Source organism: Chrysochloris asiatica, unplaced genomic scaffold (assembly GCF_000296735.1).
Source record: "Chrysochloris asiatica unplaced genomic scaffold, ChrAsi1.0 scaffold00211, whole genome shotgun sequence".
NCBI lineage: Eukaryota > Metazoa > Chordata > Mammalia > Afrosoricida > Chrysochloridae > Chrysochloris > Chrysochloris asiatica.
In genome coordinates this window covers 5,118,240-5,135,436 of record NW_006408729.1, presented here as the reverse complement: position 1 = coordinate 5,135,436, position 17,197 = coordinate 5,118,240, and positions in this window count along the sequence as shown.

Below are 17,197 nucleotides of genomic sequence, written 5' to 3'. Positions count from 1 at the left end.
GTGAGAAGAGCAGAGAGCATGACCCTACCCAGAGAGGCAGTGATGCCAGGGATGGAGACAGAGACAATGATGTGGATACATGGGACGACTGGGGACACTGGACTTGGAGGGAGAGGGGCTATGAGCTGACGGCGGGGGCAGGGGGGGTGGGCCTCCTATGGAGTGTATCCTTTGGTTATTTGATGAAACATGGAGGGGGTTGTGATAATTGCAATGAAATGAAATACAATAGGATGAATGTAAAACTGATGTTTTCCTATGTAAACGCACATAATTCACAATAAAAACTTTTTTTAAAAAGTTATTTTCAATTATGTAGGCCCAAGGAACAGTATAGAGAATAAAACTGACAAAGTGACCAGCTCTCAAGGAGTTCAAAATAGAATGTAATAGAAAGATAAAGTGGATTCTATGCAGATTCTCCTAGAGCCCCACTTAAAAACCTATCCATCCATTTCTTTGTTGTTCTTGTTGATGTTGTTGTTAAATGTTGTTGAGTTGGTATCAACTCATATCAACCCTATATAGGGTTTCCAAGGAGCAGGTAGTGAGTTTGATCCTACCCATTTCCTAGCAGTTGGAAATATTGGCTGATGATGACCTAAAGCTATGATCATCAGTGTGAATTACCCTGACTGTCATTACCTGGTGAAGATAAGAACTGATGACTGGTTAATGAAGGGAATAAGGACTCATCCTCACTTATCTCAATTTAGAAACATGCCAAAGATTCAGAATGTTCATAAAATTGTTTGAGACCTCACTGCAACTACATTATAGGTCAATTTCTCTCTGCACAAGTCTGCCTTCCTTACCGTTGTGCCTCTCAGAAGCAACCACTAATAAATAATCTACACAGACTCCTCTACCTAATAGTCTATACTCAGGGAACCTAATCTAAGATAGTTGATGCCAAGAATGGTACAAAGAAGCAAATTCTAAAATGGAATTTTGGAAATGGATCACCTATTAAAGCAGGCAATTAAAACCCCATTGTTGGTGGTATATAGCATATAGATAGCCCCTGCTCTGCTCTTATGTTGCAATTATCAAAATTTTCACCAATGGAAATCTGGGGTGAAACACAGGTAAAAGGGATAGAATAGCTGATCAAATATCTCTGGCATATGAGAAGTATGAAAGTAACATCTACTGTATGGACAATAGAAGTAGGTGGCTATTATTCATTGATTCACTGAAAGGAAATAATGACAGGATTAGTAAACACCAATTCTCTGATGTTCTTCTGTGTAAACCCACATAATTTCACAGAGCAAACTGTGAAAGCCAAGGGACATTCTTGATGGCATTTAAGGTCTCTGATCTACTGAGGCTGGAGATCAAACCTAGCAGATAACCAGATATTGGACTTAAACAAAATATAGGTAAAGTTCAGAGAAAAAATTAATGTTGACTGTGTTAGGTTTCTGACTTCAAAGCAAAAACCCAATTATGAAAAGAATGAGACCCTGAAACTTGGCAGACAATATTTATAAGAAAGCAGTGGAGAATCTTGAATAGCCATATTCTCCTGAATACACTAGACTTGCATAAGAGACTTAAAAGTAGCATAAGAGACTCAAGTTTATTTGGGAAGCAAAGCTGTGGCTATTGCTTAGTGTGTTGTTGTTATTTGTCATCAAGTCAGTTCTGACTCATAGTGACCCATGTAGGGTTTCTGAGGAGCAGCTGGTGGGTTTGAACCACTGATCTTATGGTTGGCAGTCCAGTGCTTATCCTAAAGCAACACACCAGAACTCCATTGCTATTGCTTACAGACACCTTCAGAAGGATGGAATGCAGTTAAGGGCACAGACTTGGCAAAATACAATCATTTTGCTGTGTAAACATGTGGTATACACATAATAACTGGTATTATTATGCTTGGTACAGTAAAGATTCATTGAAAAAGAAGAAGACACTCAATGAGGTAGACTGACATAGTGAATTCCAACAATGGGCTCAAGCATAATGATGATTGTGAGGATGGTGCACGACCAGGCAGTATTTTATTCTTTTGTACATAGTCTCACTATGAGTCAAAATTGACTCAATGGACACCCAACAACACAGAGAGGTAGCAATGAAAACAACAGTGCATGATTGGAGCTCATGCATAAGAAATTCCATGATTTAAAGCATCATTGTAATTCATAATAACTGCAGTTCTGACTGGAATATGTTGTTGCCTTTGCTGCTTCTGCTGCTGCCATATACTGACTATTCAGTACTCACTGAGCAATTCTATATAAGGTTTCTGAGCCTCATCTTTCCCCTGCAGAGCAACTGGTAAATTCAAACCCCATGCATAATATAATGTACTATCAGAGCTCCTTAGAGTACATTGTTGTTAAGTGCTGTGGAGTAAGCTACAATGCATAGTAAACCTGTATAGGGTTTCTAAGGAGCAGCTGGTGGATTTGAACCATGAACTTTGTGGTTAGCTGTCCAGTGCCTAACCTACAGTACCGCACCAGGACTCAAACAATATTCATGACAAAGATTTCTAAAGAAAAGTACAGAGTTTAGAAATTTTCTATCAAGTCCAAAGAAAAGAAACATTTTTTTTCATATCAGTTTTTTAAATCTGAGATAATAGTATCTCAGAGTTTTAATCCAATAATATTGTTGCTGTTGTTAAGTGCCATCAAGTCTGGTTCCCACCCATAGCAACCCTGTATAAAGTTTCCAAGGAGTAGCTGGTGAGCTTGAACCGCCGACCTTGCTGTTCAAAGCGACTTTGCAATCCAGCATATTAGCCCACAGTGCCACAACTGGATTTATTATATTTTCAACCATATCACAAATTTCTTTAGCAGCCCAAGTCATAATTTTGTATTTTCTCTGAGTGAGCACTGCATTAAGCAAGCATGAGAAGCCACATAATTGCTTAATGCAGTGGAAACCACAGTTTAAAATAATATAGTCATATTATAAACAATAAGGAATTATGGTAGCGTAATGGTTACAAGTAGGACTGCTAATCTCATGGTCAGTTAGAAACTAATAGCGATTCCATGTGAGAAAGTTGAGGCTTTCTCCTCCCATAAATATTTACAGCCTAGGAAACCCTAGACAGGGTTGCCATGAGTCGGAACCAATTCCATGGCACATAACCACCAACGTCATTATAAACAACGTACTAAAAATGACCCAAAAAAATAGTTTAATGCTGTTATAGCAAGTAGCACATGATGGTTTAATCACTCATAATTTCAAATCATACCTAAACCACAAAGACTGAACTGTTAAGTAATAATCTTTGTCAGTCATTTTTATGTATCCCAGAATAGTATTTACTCCCTCCTTTAATGTTTAGTTACTTTATAACTATTCAGAATGAAATTTTGAATAATTCCAGCACTCAAATTGTTAGTCTTGATGAAATGATAAGATTTTGTCCCTTCCTGTTCTCACTTATTTCCTGTCATCATGCCTTCTCATATTTAAACTAAGTTCCAGCTAGACTGGACATTATTCCACTCTCTGATGAGGCCAGAATCACTCTAACATTAAAAAGTCTCTTGCATATTTACATCTGAGAGCCCATTCCAATCAGTAGTTTTTTTGTTTGATTTCGTTTCTACTTAAAGCATCTTCTCACTGAGAACGGGATGCCAGATTTCTCAAATAAAAAGACAGGATGCCCAGTTAAATTTGAATTTTAGACAAATAATTGAAGTACAGTGGGTTTTCTTTCTAGCCCCATATTTTTTTGTAATTCTTCCAAAGCAATTGGTTGGTGGCAATGTGGCAAGTGATTGGCCAGTTTGCTCTCTGTGTAAGTGGCTTACAGGGAAGGGCCAGTATATTAGCTTCTTGGTGCTGCTATAACAGAAACACTACAAATGGATAATTTTAACGAACAAAAACTATTCTCTCACAGTCTGAGACTAGAAGTCCAAATTCAGGTGCCAACTCTAGAGGAATGCTCTGCCCACTCCAGAATAAAATAATTGTCTCTTTTCAGCTTCTGTTCCTTGGTGATCTTCATATGATATCAGTCTTTCTCCACTATGTTTCCTTCTCAGTGTCTAATCTGTTATTTTTAAGACACAATCTATACTGATAAGGCCTCATTAACATAGTAAAGAAAAGTTTACTCCTAAATGGGAGCACAGCTGCACCTACAAGGGTTGTTGTTGTTGTTGTTGTTGTTAAGTGCCATCGAGTCAGTTCCGACACATAGCAACCCTGTATAGGGTTTCTGAGAAGTGACTGGTGAGTTTGAACCAACAACTTTGCAGTTCAAATGGCTTTGCAGTCTGGTGCATTAGCCCACAGCATCACACCAGGACTCCCTATAAGGGTTGTTGTTGTTGTTAAGTGCCGTCGAGTCGGATCCGACCCATAGCGACCCTGTACAGGGTTTCCGAGGCTGTAAATCTTTACGGGAGCAGAATGCCTCATCTTTCTCCCGCGGAGCGGCTGGTAGTTTCGAACTTCTGGCCTTAAGGTTCGCAGCCCGATTCGTAACCACTACGCTACCAGAGCTCCTTCCTATAAGGGTTAGGAGAGCATATATGTTAGGGGGACACAATTCAATCCAGAGAAATCAGTTTGCTATTCACCCAAATCGTTTATAATCCACCCAGTAGGATTGGTAGATTTATGATCCTACCAGGAAAACTGCACCTTGAAACTGAGAAGGATTTTTCCTATATAAGTGGCAATCTCAGAGCCTTGGGGGACCTTTTAATCAACAAGAGCCTGGAGAGGAATAGATGCTTTGTACATAGGGTTCCTGTACCGAGAACCTATTACCCATTGCTGTTCAGTCATTCTGACTCTGAAACTTTATAAACAAAATAGAACTGTTTCCTAGGGATTCTAAGAACTCTTTACATCTTTCTCCCATGGAGCTACTTATGGTTGAACTGCCCACCTTTTGGTCCTCTCAATTAGCAGTTCAATTCTTATCCTACTACACCACCAGGGATCCTTGAACCCTACTGTTTCTCTGTGCAGTCAAATCAATTCTGATTCATGGCAACACTGTATAGGATTTCTGAAGCTTTAAAGTTTTACAGAAGCAGCAAGCCTCATCTTTCTCCTGTGAAGCATCTGTTGGGTTTGAACTGCTGACTTTGAGGTTAGGAGCCCAACACATAACCTCCTATGCCATGAGAGATCCTTTGAAAACCTACTAGACCCCCCAAAAAAGAGCTATAATACAGGTCAAGTTGGATTCAGAAGAGGACATGGAACTAGAGAACTCATTGCTAACATTAGCTGGATCTTGACTGAAAGCAGAGAATACCAGAAAGACATATACTATGCAAATACTTTCAACTGCATGGGTCATCATGAACTATGGATAACATTGTAAAGAACTAGTGTTCCCATGAGGAATCTATATATAGACCAAGAGGCAGTTGTTCAAACAGAACAAGGGGATACTGAATTGTTTGAAAGTGGGAAAAGTGTGTGTAAGTGTTGTATCCTTTAACCATACTTATTCAATCTGTATGCTGAGCAAATAATCTAAGAAACTCTATTTTATGAAGAGGAGCATAGCATCAGGATTGGAGGAAGACTCATTAACAACCTGCAATATGCAGATAGCACAACCATGATTTCTGGAAGTGAAGAGGACTTAAAATACATATTGAAGATCAAAGCCTTCAGTATAGATTTCACCGCAATGTAAATAAAACAATAATCCTCACAATAGAACCAATAATACATCATGATAAATGGAAAAACTATAAAGGTTTTGAAAGACTTCGTTTTCCTTGGGTCCGCTATCAACACAAGCAGCAGAGAAGCAATCATGGTTGTTAATTAACGACCCCAGGTGCAATACAGTGCAATAATCCATTCTTCACAGCAATAAATTGTTGTGACGATCAAGAGCCATCCTTCAGTCAGCTTGCTTTTCTGTGAAAGGTGGCTGGCTAAAGTTTACTTTCCATTTACCAATAATACTGATTTTTTATAAAATTTTAATAGATTTATTATTTATATTATCAATATTTACTAAGGATGTTTCCCCATTAAGGAAGCATACTTGAAAATATATTAAAGTAGAACAAATGTGTGGTGAATTGACAGGACCAATATCACTTGATTTTCAGTCTTCCTTACACTGCAGTGAAACCATCAGATATAGATTGGAAATTTAGAAGATTTACTGCACTAGTAAGTAATTTCATCTATAACTTCCCCAGGAATTCACTGCTAGAACTTAATTTTTAAGGCATTAGTGGTTCAGTGGTAGATCTCTTCCTCCATGCTGAAGACCTGATTTTGATTCCAGTCATTGTACCTCATGTGTAGCTATTAACCATCTGCCATTGTAGACTTGTGTGTTGCTGTGATGTTGAACAGATTTCAGTGGAGCTTCCAGAATAAGATGAACTAGGAACAAGACCTACTGATTGACTTTCAAAACTTTGTCAGTAAAAATCCTATGGGGATGGCACAAGACTAAAAAGCATTTACTAATTTTGATGATAACCTTTTGTTTTACGTTGCATTGCATTTGTATTATGATATTGCACCTGGGATCCCCAAGATTTGGGGACCAACCTAATGAGAACCAACAAATAGATTATTTTTTTCAAGATTAAATTTTCTTTTATGTCTTAGTACGATACCTTTAAAATATATATTCTAAATACAGTACATATCTTTTTGCTAATAGACCTATTTCAGAGATAATTTATTTGTCCTGAAGGTACACTTAGTCTATTAGGGGATGCTTATGGAGTAGCCAACTGTTCTATGTCTAACACTAGGCAATAAGAACATGGGGGGGGGGGATGAGTTTGCACTAAATAGGTACTTAAAGAAAATGAAACCTCTGGCAACATATTATTTCAGCTGAATCTTACAAGCCACTGCTTGTGTATGTTTTTTCTAGAGAAGAGAATAATATTTGTATCCTGACATTCTCCTGGACAATGTGGCATCTCATATGTGCATAGAGCAATTTTTTACAGGTATTCTTGAAATTTTTCATAGATTTTCACTTTGTGTTTCTGATGTGTTCTTAATTTCACTCCATCTTTATTTGACTCTGAATTCTGGCCTCCAAAGGCCTTTTCTGATCCCCCCCCCCCCCTCTAGCAATTTAAACAAGTATCTATAATTGGTCTCACTGGGATTAGCTTCTCCACTGTGCCTAAGAGATTTTGGTATAAATTCTGACTCTCTCCTTGGTATCTTTCCATAGATGTAGTCCATACTAAGTCTAAACTTTGAAGACTTGACCAACACTCTAGCCAAATCAACCCTGGAAATGTAATGGAACACTATGCCTTTTTGCAGAAATATTCTGTATTCATTTGTGCTGTGGCTCTCTTTGTATTCCATGTAGACAAACAAGAGCCTTGCATGATTTAGGGAAATACAGTGAAAAGAATATATAATAACTAATGAGAACTACTAGGAAAAGTAAAATTTGGAGTTTATTTGGCTATTGAAAACACAGAGCTCATAAACAGCAATTGAGATGACAGCCCGCTTGTTTCATGCCGCATTGCATTTGTTTTATGGTATTGCACAAAGTCTCAGTTTTTCCAAATAAAGACAACAACCAGACCTCTCTGCACTTAGTACCAATATAACTGAGCACATTTAGTTCTATTATTACATGAAAAAAAATGAGCCAACTGTTTTTGACAGGGAGGTGGCCCTTTTCTGAGGCCATATGAGCGTATTATGTAGGCACCTGTTACAAAAGCCAGAAAATTACCTAGCAATTATTAACTTGCCTTTTTCTATCAAAGTGCATAAAATAAGATGGTAATTATGAACAGAGTTAAGCAGTACATTTATCAGATCTGTTACTAACCATATATAATGCGACCAAATATATAAAATGGACATTCAAAACACATTTCTCTCTTCTCTGCATGAATAGGCCTTATGTTTAAGGACACTGAAGAGTTCCACTTACATTATCTTTTACCATATCCTATAAATTTAGATTGACAAGGAACTTCCAAAGGTTCAAGCTAGATTCAGAAAAGGACATGGAACGAGGGGTATCATTGCTGATGTCTGATAAAATCTTGGTTGAAAGCAAAGAATACCATAAAGATGTTTACCTGTGCTTTATTGACTATACAAAGGTTTTCGATTGTGTGGATCATGACAAGCTATGGATAACATTGTGAAATATGAGTTTTCTGGAACACTTAATTGTGCTCATGAGGAATCTGTACATGGACCAAGAGGAAGTTGTTCAAACAGAACATGGAACACAGAATTGTTTAAAACTAAGAAAGGTGTGCAACAAGGTTGTATTCTTTCACCATACTTATTCAACCTGTACGCTAAACAAATAATCTGAGAAGCTGTGTTATATGAAGAAAACGTGGCATCAGGATTGGAGAAAGACTCATTAACAACCTGCAATATGCAGATGTCACAACCTTGCTTGCTGAAAGTGAAGAGGACTTAAAATATTTACTGATGAAGATCAAAGAGCATGGCCTTCGATATGGATTGCGTCTCAATGTAAAGAAAACAAAAATCCTCACCACTGGACCAATAAACATCATTCTTATCAACAAAGAAAAGATTGAAATTGTCAAAGACTTCTTTCTCCTTGTATCAACAATCAATACTCATGGAAGCAGCAGTCAAGAAATCAAACGACGTATTGCATTAGGCAAATCTGCACAAGATCTTTTTAATGTTGAAGAGCAAAGAAGTCAGCTGGAGGACTAAGGTGTGCCTGACTCAAGCCATGGTATTTTCAATAACCTCATATGCATGTGAAAACTGGACAGTCGATAAGGAAGATCACAGAAGAATTGATACATTTGAGTTATGTTGTTGGAGGAGAATATTGAGAGTGCCATGGGATATTTTAAAAGAACCAAGAGATCTGTGTTGGAAGAAGTGCAGTCAGAGTGCTCCTTGGATGCCAGGATGGCCAAACTTCGTCTCTCATACTTCGGACATATTGTCAGGAGGCACCAGTCACTGGAGAAGGATATCATGTTTGGTAAGGTGGAGGGTCAGAGAAAAAGAAGACCTCCAGTGAGATGGATTGACAAAAGGGCAGTATCAATGGGCTCAAGCATGGCAACAATTGTGAGGTTGGTCCAGGATTGGGCAGTGTTTCATTCTGTTGTGCATAGGGTCGCTATGAGGTGGTACTGACTCAATGGCACCTAACAACAACAACAACAACATAAAGATAGAGAGAGTCCTGGTATGGAGCTGTAGGATAAGCACTGGACTGTTAACCCAACAGTTACTCCTTGGAAATTCTTTAGAGGGTCACTGAGTCAGAACTAACTCAATGACACTTAACACAACAACATAAAAATGGTAGGGAGGATGTACATATTATCAGGAGTGACAGTACGTGCCACCATTATGCTTAGTAAAGTAAAGGGTCAGCAAAACACAAAATGGATTGACACCATGGTTGCAATAATTCTCTCAAACATAATAACAATTGTGAGGATGGCGCAGAACCAAGCAGTGTTTCATTCTGTTGTACATAGGGTCATTATGAGTCAGAGTCCACTCAACAACACCTAACAACAATAAAAACAAAGTGGTTGACACTTCATATCCATTAATAATGAGAACACAGAGGCCCAACAATTTGCCATCAGCAAAAACGCAAAGAAAAAAGAAGAAACAGACTGACCTGGTGGGAGACACTAAACATTGCTTTTAGTGCTAGTGAGATCTGGGTTTAGCATTTGGTGTGAAAATGTTGTGTGACTTTGAGTATGTAATTTATACTCACTAAACCACATTTTTGGAGTCCTGGTGTGGTGCTGTGGGCTAATGCGTTAGACTGCAAAGTCGTTTGAACTGCCAAGTCGGTGGTTCAGGCTCACCAGCTGCTCCTTGGAAATCCTATATTGGGTCACTATGGGTCGGAATAGACTCAACGACACTTAACAACAACAAATCACATTTTTATCAGTAAAATAGGATAAAAACCCTATGATTGTAGAAAAGTATTAAGTAAAATAATACGTTTAGCGGGCAATGTTGTTGTTAAGTGCCATTGAGTTGGTTCTGACTCATATAGAATTTCCAAGGTGCAGCTAGTGAGTTTGAATCATCAACTTTGTGGTTAGCAGTCCAGTGCTTATCCTACAGCACAACACCAGGACTCCTAGCAGACAGTAAGTTAGGCATAATTTTCATTGGACTTTGTTCTATTAAGTTTGATTAGAGTCAGTCCTAGAAACATCTTTCAATAAATTCTTGTATTGAAGTGGAAAAGGGTATATTTAAATAATCAAGTTATTACAACAATGGAACTATAATGCCATTAGAATTAGAAATCAAGGAGTATCATTTGAGAATAGAGGTCAGCATGAATTGGGAGAAATAAATGCACAGAGAAGAATTACATGAAAGTCTCTGAAACAGGGTTTTGTGGATAGAAATGGAACCACAGATATCTATCTCTCTGGAAAGTCAACTCTTTCTTCAAATATCACCAGTGACTCAAAAACATCTAACTCTGTGAAACTTAAAGATGATTACATAATTACATTACATAATTACAATGATTTTTGCCAATTGGTTAACATTCATCAACTCATTTAATTTAAAGACAATGCAGTGAGGGCTTATCTCTAATACCAATGAGGAAAGTAAAGTGGGTAAGGGTTAAATATATTGTTAAGGAGCTAATGCTTCATAAATATCAGAAGCAAAGAAACCCAGGACCTTCCAACTCTAAAACTCAAGTTTTCTTCATTATAGTATGTTGCCTTCCCCAAGAACTCCAGAAAGAAAAAGGAAATATATATATGGTTGTAGGAGAAAACAAGATTTTATAAGCAATTAATGTGTTTCTGCAAGGAATCATTGCCATAATGCACACATACAAAAAACAAACAAACAAACAAAACTCACATATCATAGTATTTACTCCAAATATTTTCTTTGAACACAAATGATTAGAAAATAGCTTATAAGCTAGAAGAAAACAAAGTATTCTCAGGCTAAACTTTTAGCCTCTTATTTGCTATAACCTTGTTGTCATCTTAAAGTGATAAAGGGTCACTAATATGCTTCCTACCAAATTACTTCTTACTGCAATGAAGTTATTTTCTTGAATATTTTTCTCATAACACATTTGATAATAACATCATTTGTAATGCAATTATGATCTGTGTGAACTATTCTTAAGTTATAGCCATATTTCTTTTCCCAGAACAAGTTCAAGGATTAAGACTCTCCCTGAAAATTTAAAGAAAAGAAAATGATAAATTGACCATGCTCGTATCTGACATCAGTTTCTATGTGTCTCTGTGAAATTTTTTGGCCTCTGTAGAAAGAGATGCAATTCATTATGTAAGAAGCATTACGTGAGATGTTACTGTTTTCAACCCAATTTTCTAAACAGAGCTGGGAATATTTTTTTAATGTTTTAATATAAGCAGATGAAAATTAGTTTTTGAACTCTGATAAATATATGTTGCTGTTGCTAAGTGCCATCTAGTCAGTCCCAACTTATAGCAACCCTGTATAGGTTTCCCAAGAAGTGGAGCATCTTTTGTGGTTCAAACTGACTTTGTGGTACAGTGCTTAAGTCAAAAGTCAAAATAAAGGAATTATTTTACTTATGAAAGTCATGTTGTTATTGTTGTTGTTGTTATTAGGTGCCAACAAATCTGTTCCAACTCAGCAACCTTATGCACAACAGAACAAAACAGTTCTGTACCAACCTCACAATCATTGCTACACTTCAGTCCATTGCTGCTTCTACTGTTAGCTTGTTGGAGGCTTTCCTCTTTTCCAATGATCCTCCACTTTACCAAACATGCTGTCTTTCTCTAGGGACTGGTCCCTCATGATAATATGTCCCTAGTACAAGATGAAGTCTCACCATCCTGACCACTAAGACTTGATTGTACTTCTGGCAGTCCATGGTATTTTAATATTCTTCTCCAACACTGTAACTCAATGCATCAATTTTCTTATGGTCTTCTTATTCATTATTCAACTTCCATATCCATATGAATCCTAGTGAAAATAAAACAGCTTGGGTCAGATGCACCTTTGTCCTCAAACTCACATCTTTGATTTTGAAAACTTTTAAGAGGTCTTGTGCAATCAAATCTACCTAATGAAATACATCATTTGATTTCTTCACGGCTTCTTCCATGAGTGTTTTCAGTGGCTCCAAGGAAAATTAAGTCTTTGACAACTTTTCTCCATTTATCATGATGTCAATTATACATCCAGTTGTGAGGATTTTTGTTTTCTTAACATTAAGATGCAACCCATACTGAAGGCTGGGGCCTTTGATCCTCATCAGTATTTTAAGCCTTCTTCACTTCCAGAAAGCATATTGTTAATCAGTCTTCCTCCAATCCTGATGCCATATTCTTTTTCCTATAATCCAGTTTCTCAGATTATCTGCTCAGCATACAGACAGAATAAGTACGGTGAAAGAATATAACCCTGGTATACAGGTTTCCTGATTTTAAACCATTCTGTGTTCTTTGTTCTGCTCAAACAACTACCTCATGAGCACAATTAGGTGCTCCAGATACTCATTCTCTACAATTTGTCCATAGCTTGTCATGGTTCACATAATCCAAAATCTTGCATGATCAACAAAGCACAGGTAAACATCTTTCTGGTATTCACTGCTTTTAGCCAACACCCACCTAATGTCAGCAATGATAATCCTCGTTCCATGTCATTGTCCATGTCCAGCTTCAACCTCTAGCAGTTCTCTGTCAATATACTCTTTTTTTTTATTTTTTAATGTTTTAAAACGCTTTGGTAATGTAGTGGTTTTGAGTCGGGCTACTAATTACATGGTCAGCAGTTCGAAACTACCATTTGTTCCATGGTAGAAAGAAGAGACTTTCTGCTCCCATAAAGATTTACAGCCTTGGAAACCCTGTACAGGGTCGCTGTGAGTCAGAACCGACTCCACGGCACATAACAACAACAAAATTGTGAATTATGTGCTAATTTACATGGGAGAACATTAGTTTTACATTCATTCTACCATATATTATTTCATTGCCATGGTTACAATCCCCTCCATGCATTATCAACCAGCCAAAGGATATACACTGCAAGCCTATCCTCTCTCCCTCTCTGGGTCTAGAGTCCCCAGCCACTCCACTCTGCATGTCATCGTCTCTGCCTCCATCTCTGGTGTCACTGCTTCTCTGGGTAGGGCCCTCATTCCGCTTTTCTCCCTTGATGGTTCCAGGGACCTCCACACATGTAATGCAAAGTCAACTACTTCCCTTGTTTTGCTACAAAATGTCTACCTTTACATTTCCAACCCTCACAGTCAGTCCTGATAGAAATTATTCACTATTGTGCACACAAGTGGTATCCTCATCTCCTTTCATCAGCCCCACCCAGACAGATTGGAAAATCTCCATGGAGATTCTATTTTCCTCCATGCACTCCTAATCTAGGCTTCCTCTTGAAAACTTGTAAGTCAGTCACTTCTTGCCTTTTAACCTCCCCCCTCCCCCATGTTGGGTAGCCAATGGGGATGTCCAAGCTGCCCATCCCTGTCTACCCTATATATTGAGGGGGTGGGAATGATCCTCACTGTAAAGATTTGTTCCCTCTTTTGAGCTACTGCATCCATAAGTGTAGGTCAATCTCATCAAATTGCATCAGGTTACTATTTTTTTCCTCTTCTTTCTTCTAGTTGAGTTCTGACCATCCAGCCATTGAAGCCAGGTCAAGTGGGTATTATCTGCAAGTGTGGGTGGTCTTGTGCATATGCCCTCACTTCTTATCTGCTGGATGCTTCATTCTCTACTCTAGTCCTCTGTGGCTATGTCACTAACTCTGGGCCCAGGAGTCCCCAGATCTTGCCATACTTCTGGGAAAACAGGTATCCACCCAGGTTCACAGGAGTCTATTGAATGTGGTAGGGCTTAGCTTGCTGCTTCATTGCTGTTTTCCCTCACTTCCCTTTATCGGTGACCAACATGAACATCAGTCAGAGTGCATGTCTGCTCATGTATTCCCTTTCAGTCTTAGTCTTGGAAGGGCATTTACACTGAGGGGACCCAACCACTTGCCATGATGTTCTTGTAGTAATCAGTCGAACTGCCATTATTGTTTCGTATTTTTCCTGTTGGTCTTTCTTTCAAGAAATATCTTCAGTTCTTCTAGCTGCACCAGGCTGCTCTGCTTTTCCTTTCAAGTGGAAATTTTCCACCTCAGAAAATTCTAGATAGGGTTCAGGATTCCCCCTATGGTTTAATGTAATGCAGAGGTTCCAGAGGAAGTCTCCTTCACTGGGCACATTGGAGCACCATTTTAGGTATTCCAACTTGTTATAGGCAGAATAAGGAGTTCTGGTAGCGTAGTGGTTACAAATCGGGCTATGAATCTCATGGTCAGCAGTTCGAAACTACCAGCTGTCTGTGGGAGAAAGATGAGGCTTTCTGCTCCCTTAAAGATTTACAGCCTCAGAAATCCTGTACAGGGTCGCTATGAGTTGGAACCAACTCCACAGCATATAACAAACAACAACATAGGAAGAATATGGACTTAAAAGCTTTTTATGGTGATATTTCTGGCTATTCCTTTTTCTCCCCCTCAAGTATCTATTTTATAATGGTATGCAAGGGAAACCAAGATTCAAAAGACAGCCAAGCATCTTAACATTTTCCTTTTGCCCTTTCCAACCATGCCTCAATCCCTGTATCCCAAAGCCCTGTTGTTATAAGATTGTGCATGCATCATTATTTACCTCTGTCCCACTTAGCTCATACAAACCTGCCTAATTATTTTCCCATCTACCTTGTTCCTCCATTCCCCTCTCCCTTCTTGTGTATTGCCCCCCTCGCCAGCACCCAAACTATCCTGTGTCTATTCCCTAGCCTGTGCTCCACCTTCCCCTCCCTCCCCTTACCCTACCCCTCACATCGCAGTAACCAGCAAACCTCCCACACACACACACACACACCTTTAGTATGGGTTCTTTTTCTTAGTCTTTTAGTCTTAGACCTATGCGGTATTTCTTAGTCTTTGTCCTATGTAGTTAGTATTTCTTAGTTTTAGTTCTATGCAGTATTTCTCCTTTTGTGACTGACTAATTTCACTATGGATCTGTTTTGGAGTAAGAGCAGCCAGAGTGCTCCTTGGAGGCCAGGACAGCTAAACTTCGTCTCTCATACTTTGGACATATTGTCAGGAGGGAACAGTTGCTGGAGAAGGATGTCATGTTTGGTGAGGTGGAGGGTCAGAGAAAAAGAGGAGGATCCCCAATGAGATGGATCAGCCAGGTGGCATCATTGATGGCATCAAGTGTGGCAGTGGTAGTGAGGTTGGCCCAGGATCGGACATTGTTTCATTGTGCTGTGCATGGGGTTGCTATGAGTTGGTTCCAACTTGATAGCACCTGACAACAACAATTTCACTCAAAGGAGCTCTGGTAGTGTAGTGGTTATAAATCAGGCTGCTAACCTCAAGGTCAGCAACTCAAAACTTCCAGCCATTCCACAGGAGAAAATTGAGGCTTTCTGCTCCTGTAAAGATTTACAGCCTCAGAAAACCTGTGCAGGATCACTATGAGTCAGAATCCACTCCACGATACTTAACAACAACAATTTCACTCAATATAATGTCCTCAAAGTTCATCATGTTATGCAGTGGCTAGCAGCTTCCTTCAAGGTAGCATAATATTCCATTGTGTGTATGTACCACTGTTGGTTTATCCATTCTTCAGTTGATGGGCACTTAGGCTGTCTCCATCTTTTTGCTATTGCAAATAGTGCTGCCATAAATATTGATGTGCACATTTCTACTTATGTTACGGCTCATGTTTCTTGTGGGCAAATACCAAGTAGAGGAATTACTGGATCATAAGGTGTTTCTGTTCCCAACCTTCTGAGGAAGTACCATATTTCTTTTCAAAGTGATTGGGTCATTTTGCAATCCCACCAGCAATGCAGGAGTGTCCTAGTATCTCCACATCCTCACCAGCATTTATTGTCTTCTACTTTTTTTTTTTTTTTTTTTTAAATCTTTGCTGCTATTGCTAGTGTGAGATGATATCTCATTGTTCTTTTGACTTGCATTATCTCTAATGGCTAGTGATCGTAAACATTTCTTCATATGTTTTTGTTGGCTGACCGGATCTCCTTCTTGGTGAAGTGTCTGTTCATGTCCTGTGTCCATTTTATAATTGTGTTATTTGTCTTTTTCTTGTAGTGGTGCTGTAATTTCATATATATTTTAGAAATGAGTCCCTTGTCTGATGTGTCGTTGCAAAAGATTTTTTCCCATTCCGTGGGTTCCGTTTTTACTCGTTTGGTGAAGTCTTTTTATGAATATAGGTTTAAATTTTTTAATATGTCCCAATCATCTATTTTGTCTAATTTTGGTTGTATAGTTTTCAAAATGTTTGGTATCTGTGTATGCCTTGAATTAGAGCCCTCACATTTGTCACTACTTTTTCACTGATGGCCTTCATAAATCTGGGATTCACATTTATGTCTCTAATCCACATTGACTTAGTTTTTGTCTCAGGCATGAGATAAAGGTCTTGTTTCAATCTTTTTTCATATCACTTTCCAGTTCTGCAGCACCATCTGTTGAAATGACTATTCCCACCCCATGTGATATATTTAGTTACTTTATAAAAAAATCAGTTGCCTGTATGTAGATGAGTTAATTTCTGGATTCCCGATTCTCTTCCATTGATCAATGTATCTTTCATTGTACCAGTCCCAAGCTGTTTTGACCACTATAGCTATGCAATACATTTTGAAGTTGGGGAGTAAGAGATTTCCAACCTTATTCTTCTTCTTAAGCAGCGTTTTGCTTATCCTGGGTCTCTTTCCTTTCCATATAAAGTGTGCAATTTTTTTCCATATCTTTGAAGAATGTTGTTGGAATCTGGATCGGTATTGCATTTTATGTGTAAATTGCTTTGGGCAGTATTGACATTTTCACTATGTTAAATCTTCCTATCCAGGAGCATGGTTTCATTCCTCCATTTTTGTACGTCTTTTTTCATTTCTTATAGTAGGATTTCATAGTTTTCTTGGTATAGGTCCTTTGTTTCTCTGGTTACATTTATTCCTAGATATTTCATCTTTTGGGCAGCTATTTAAATGGTACTGCTTTCCTTATGTCCTTTTCAGCGCTGTCATTATTGGTAGAGAGGAATCCAACTGAATTTTGTATGTTGATCTTATTATCCTGCCACCTTGCTGAATCTTCCAATGAGGTCTAATAGATTTTTTACTGAGTCTTTGGG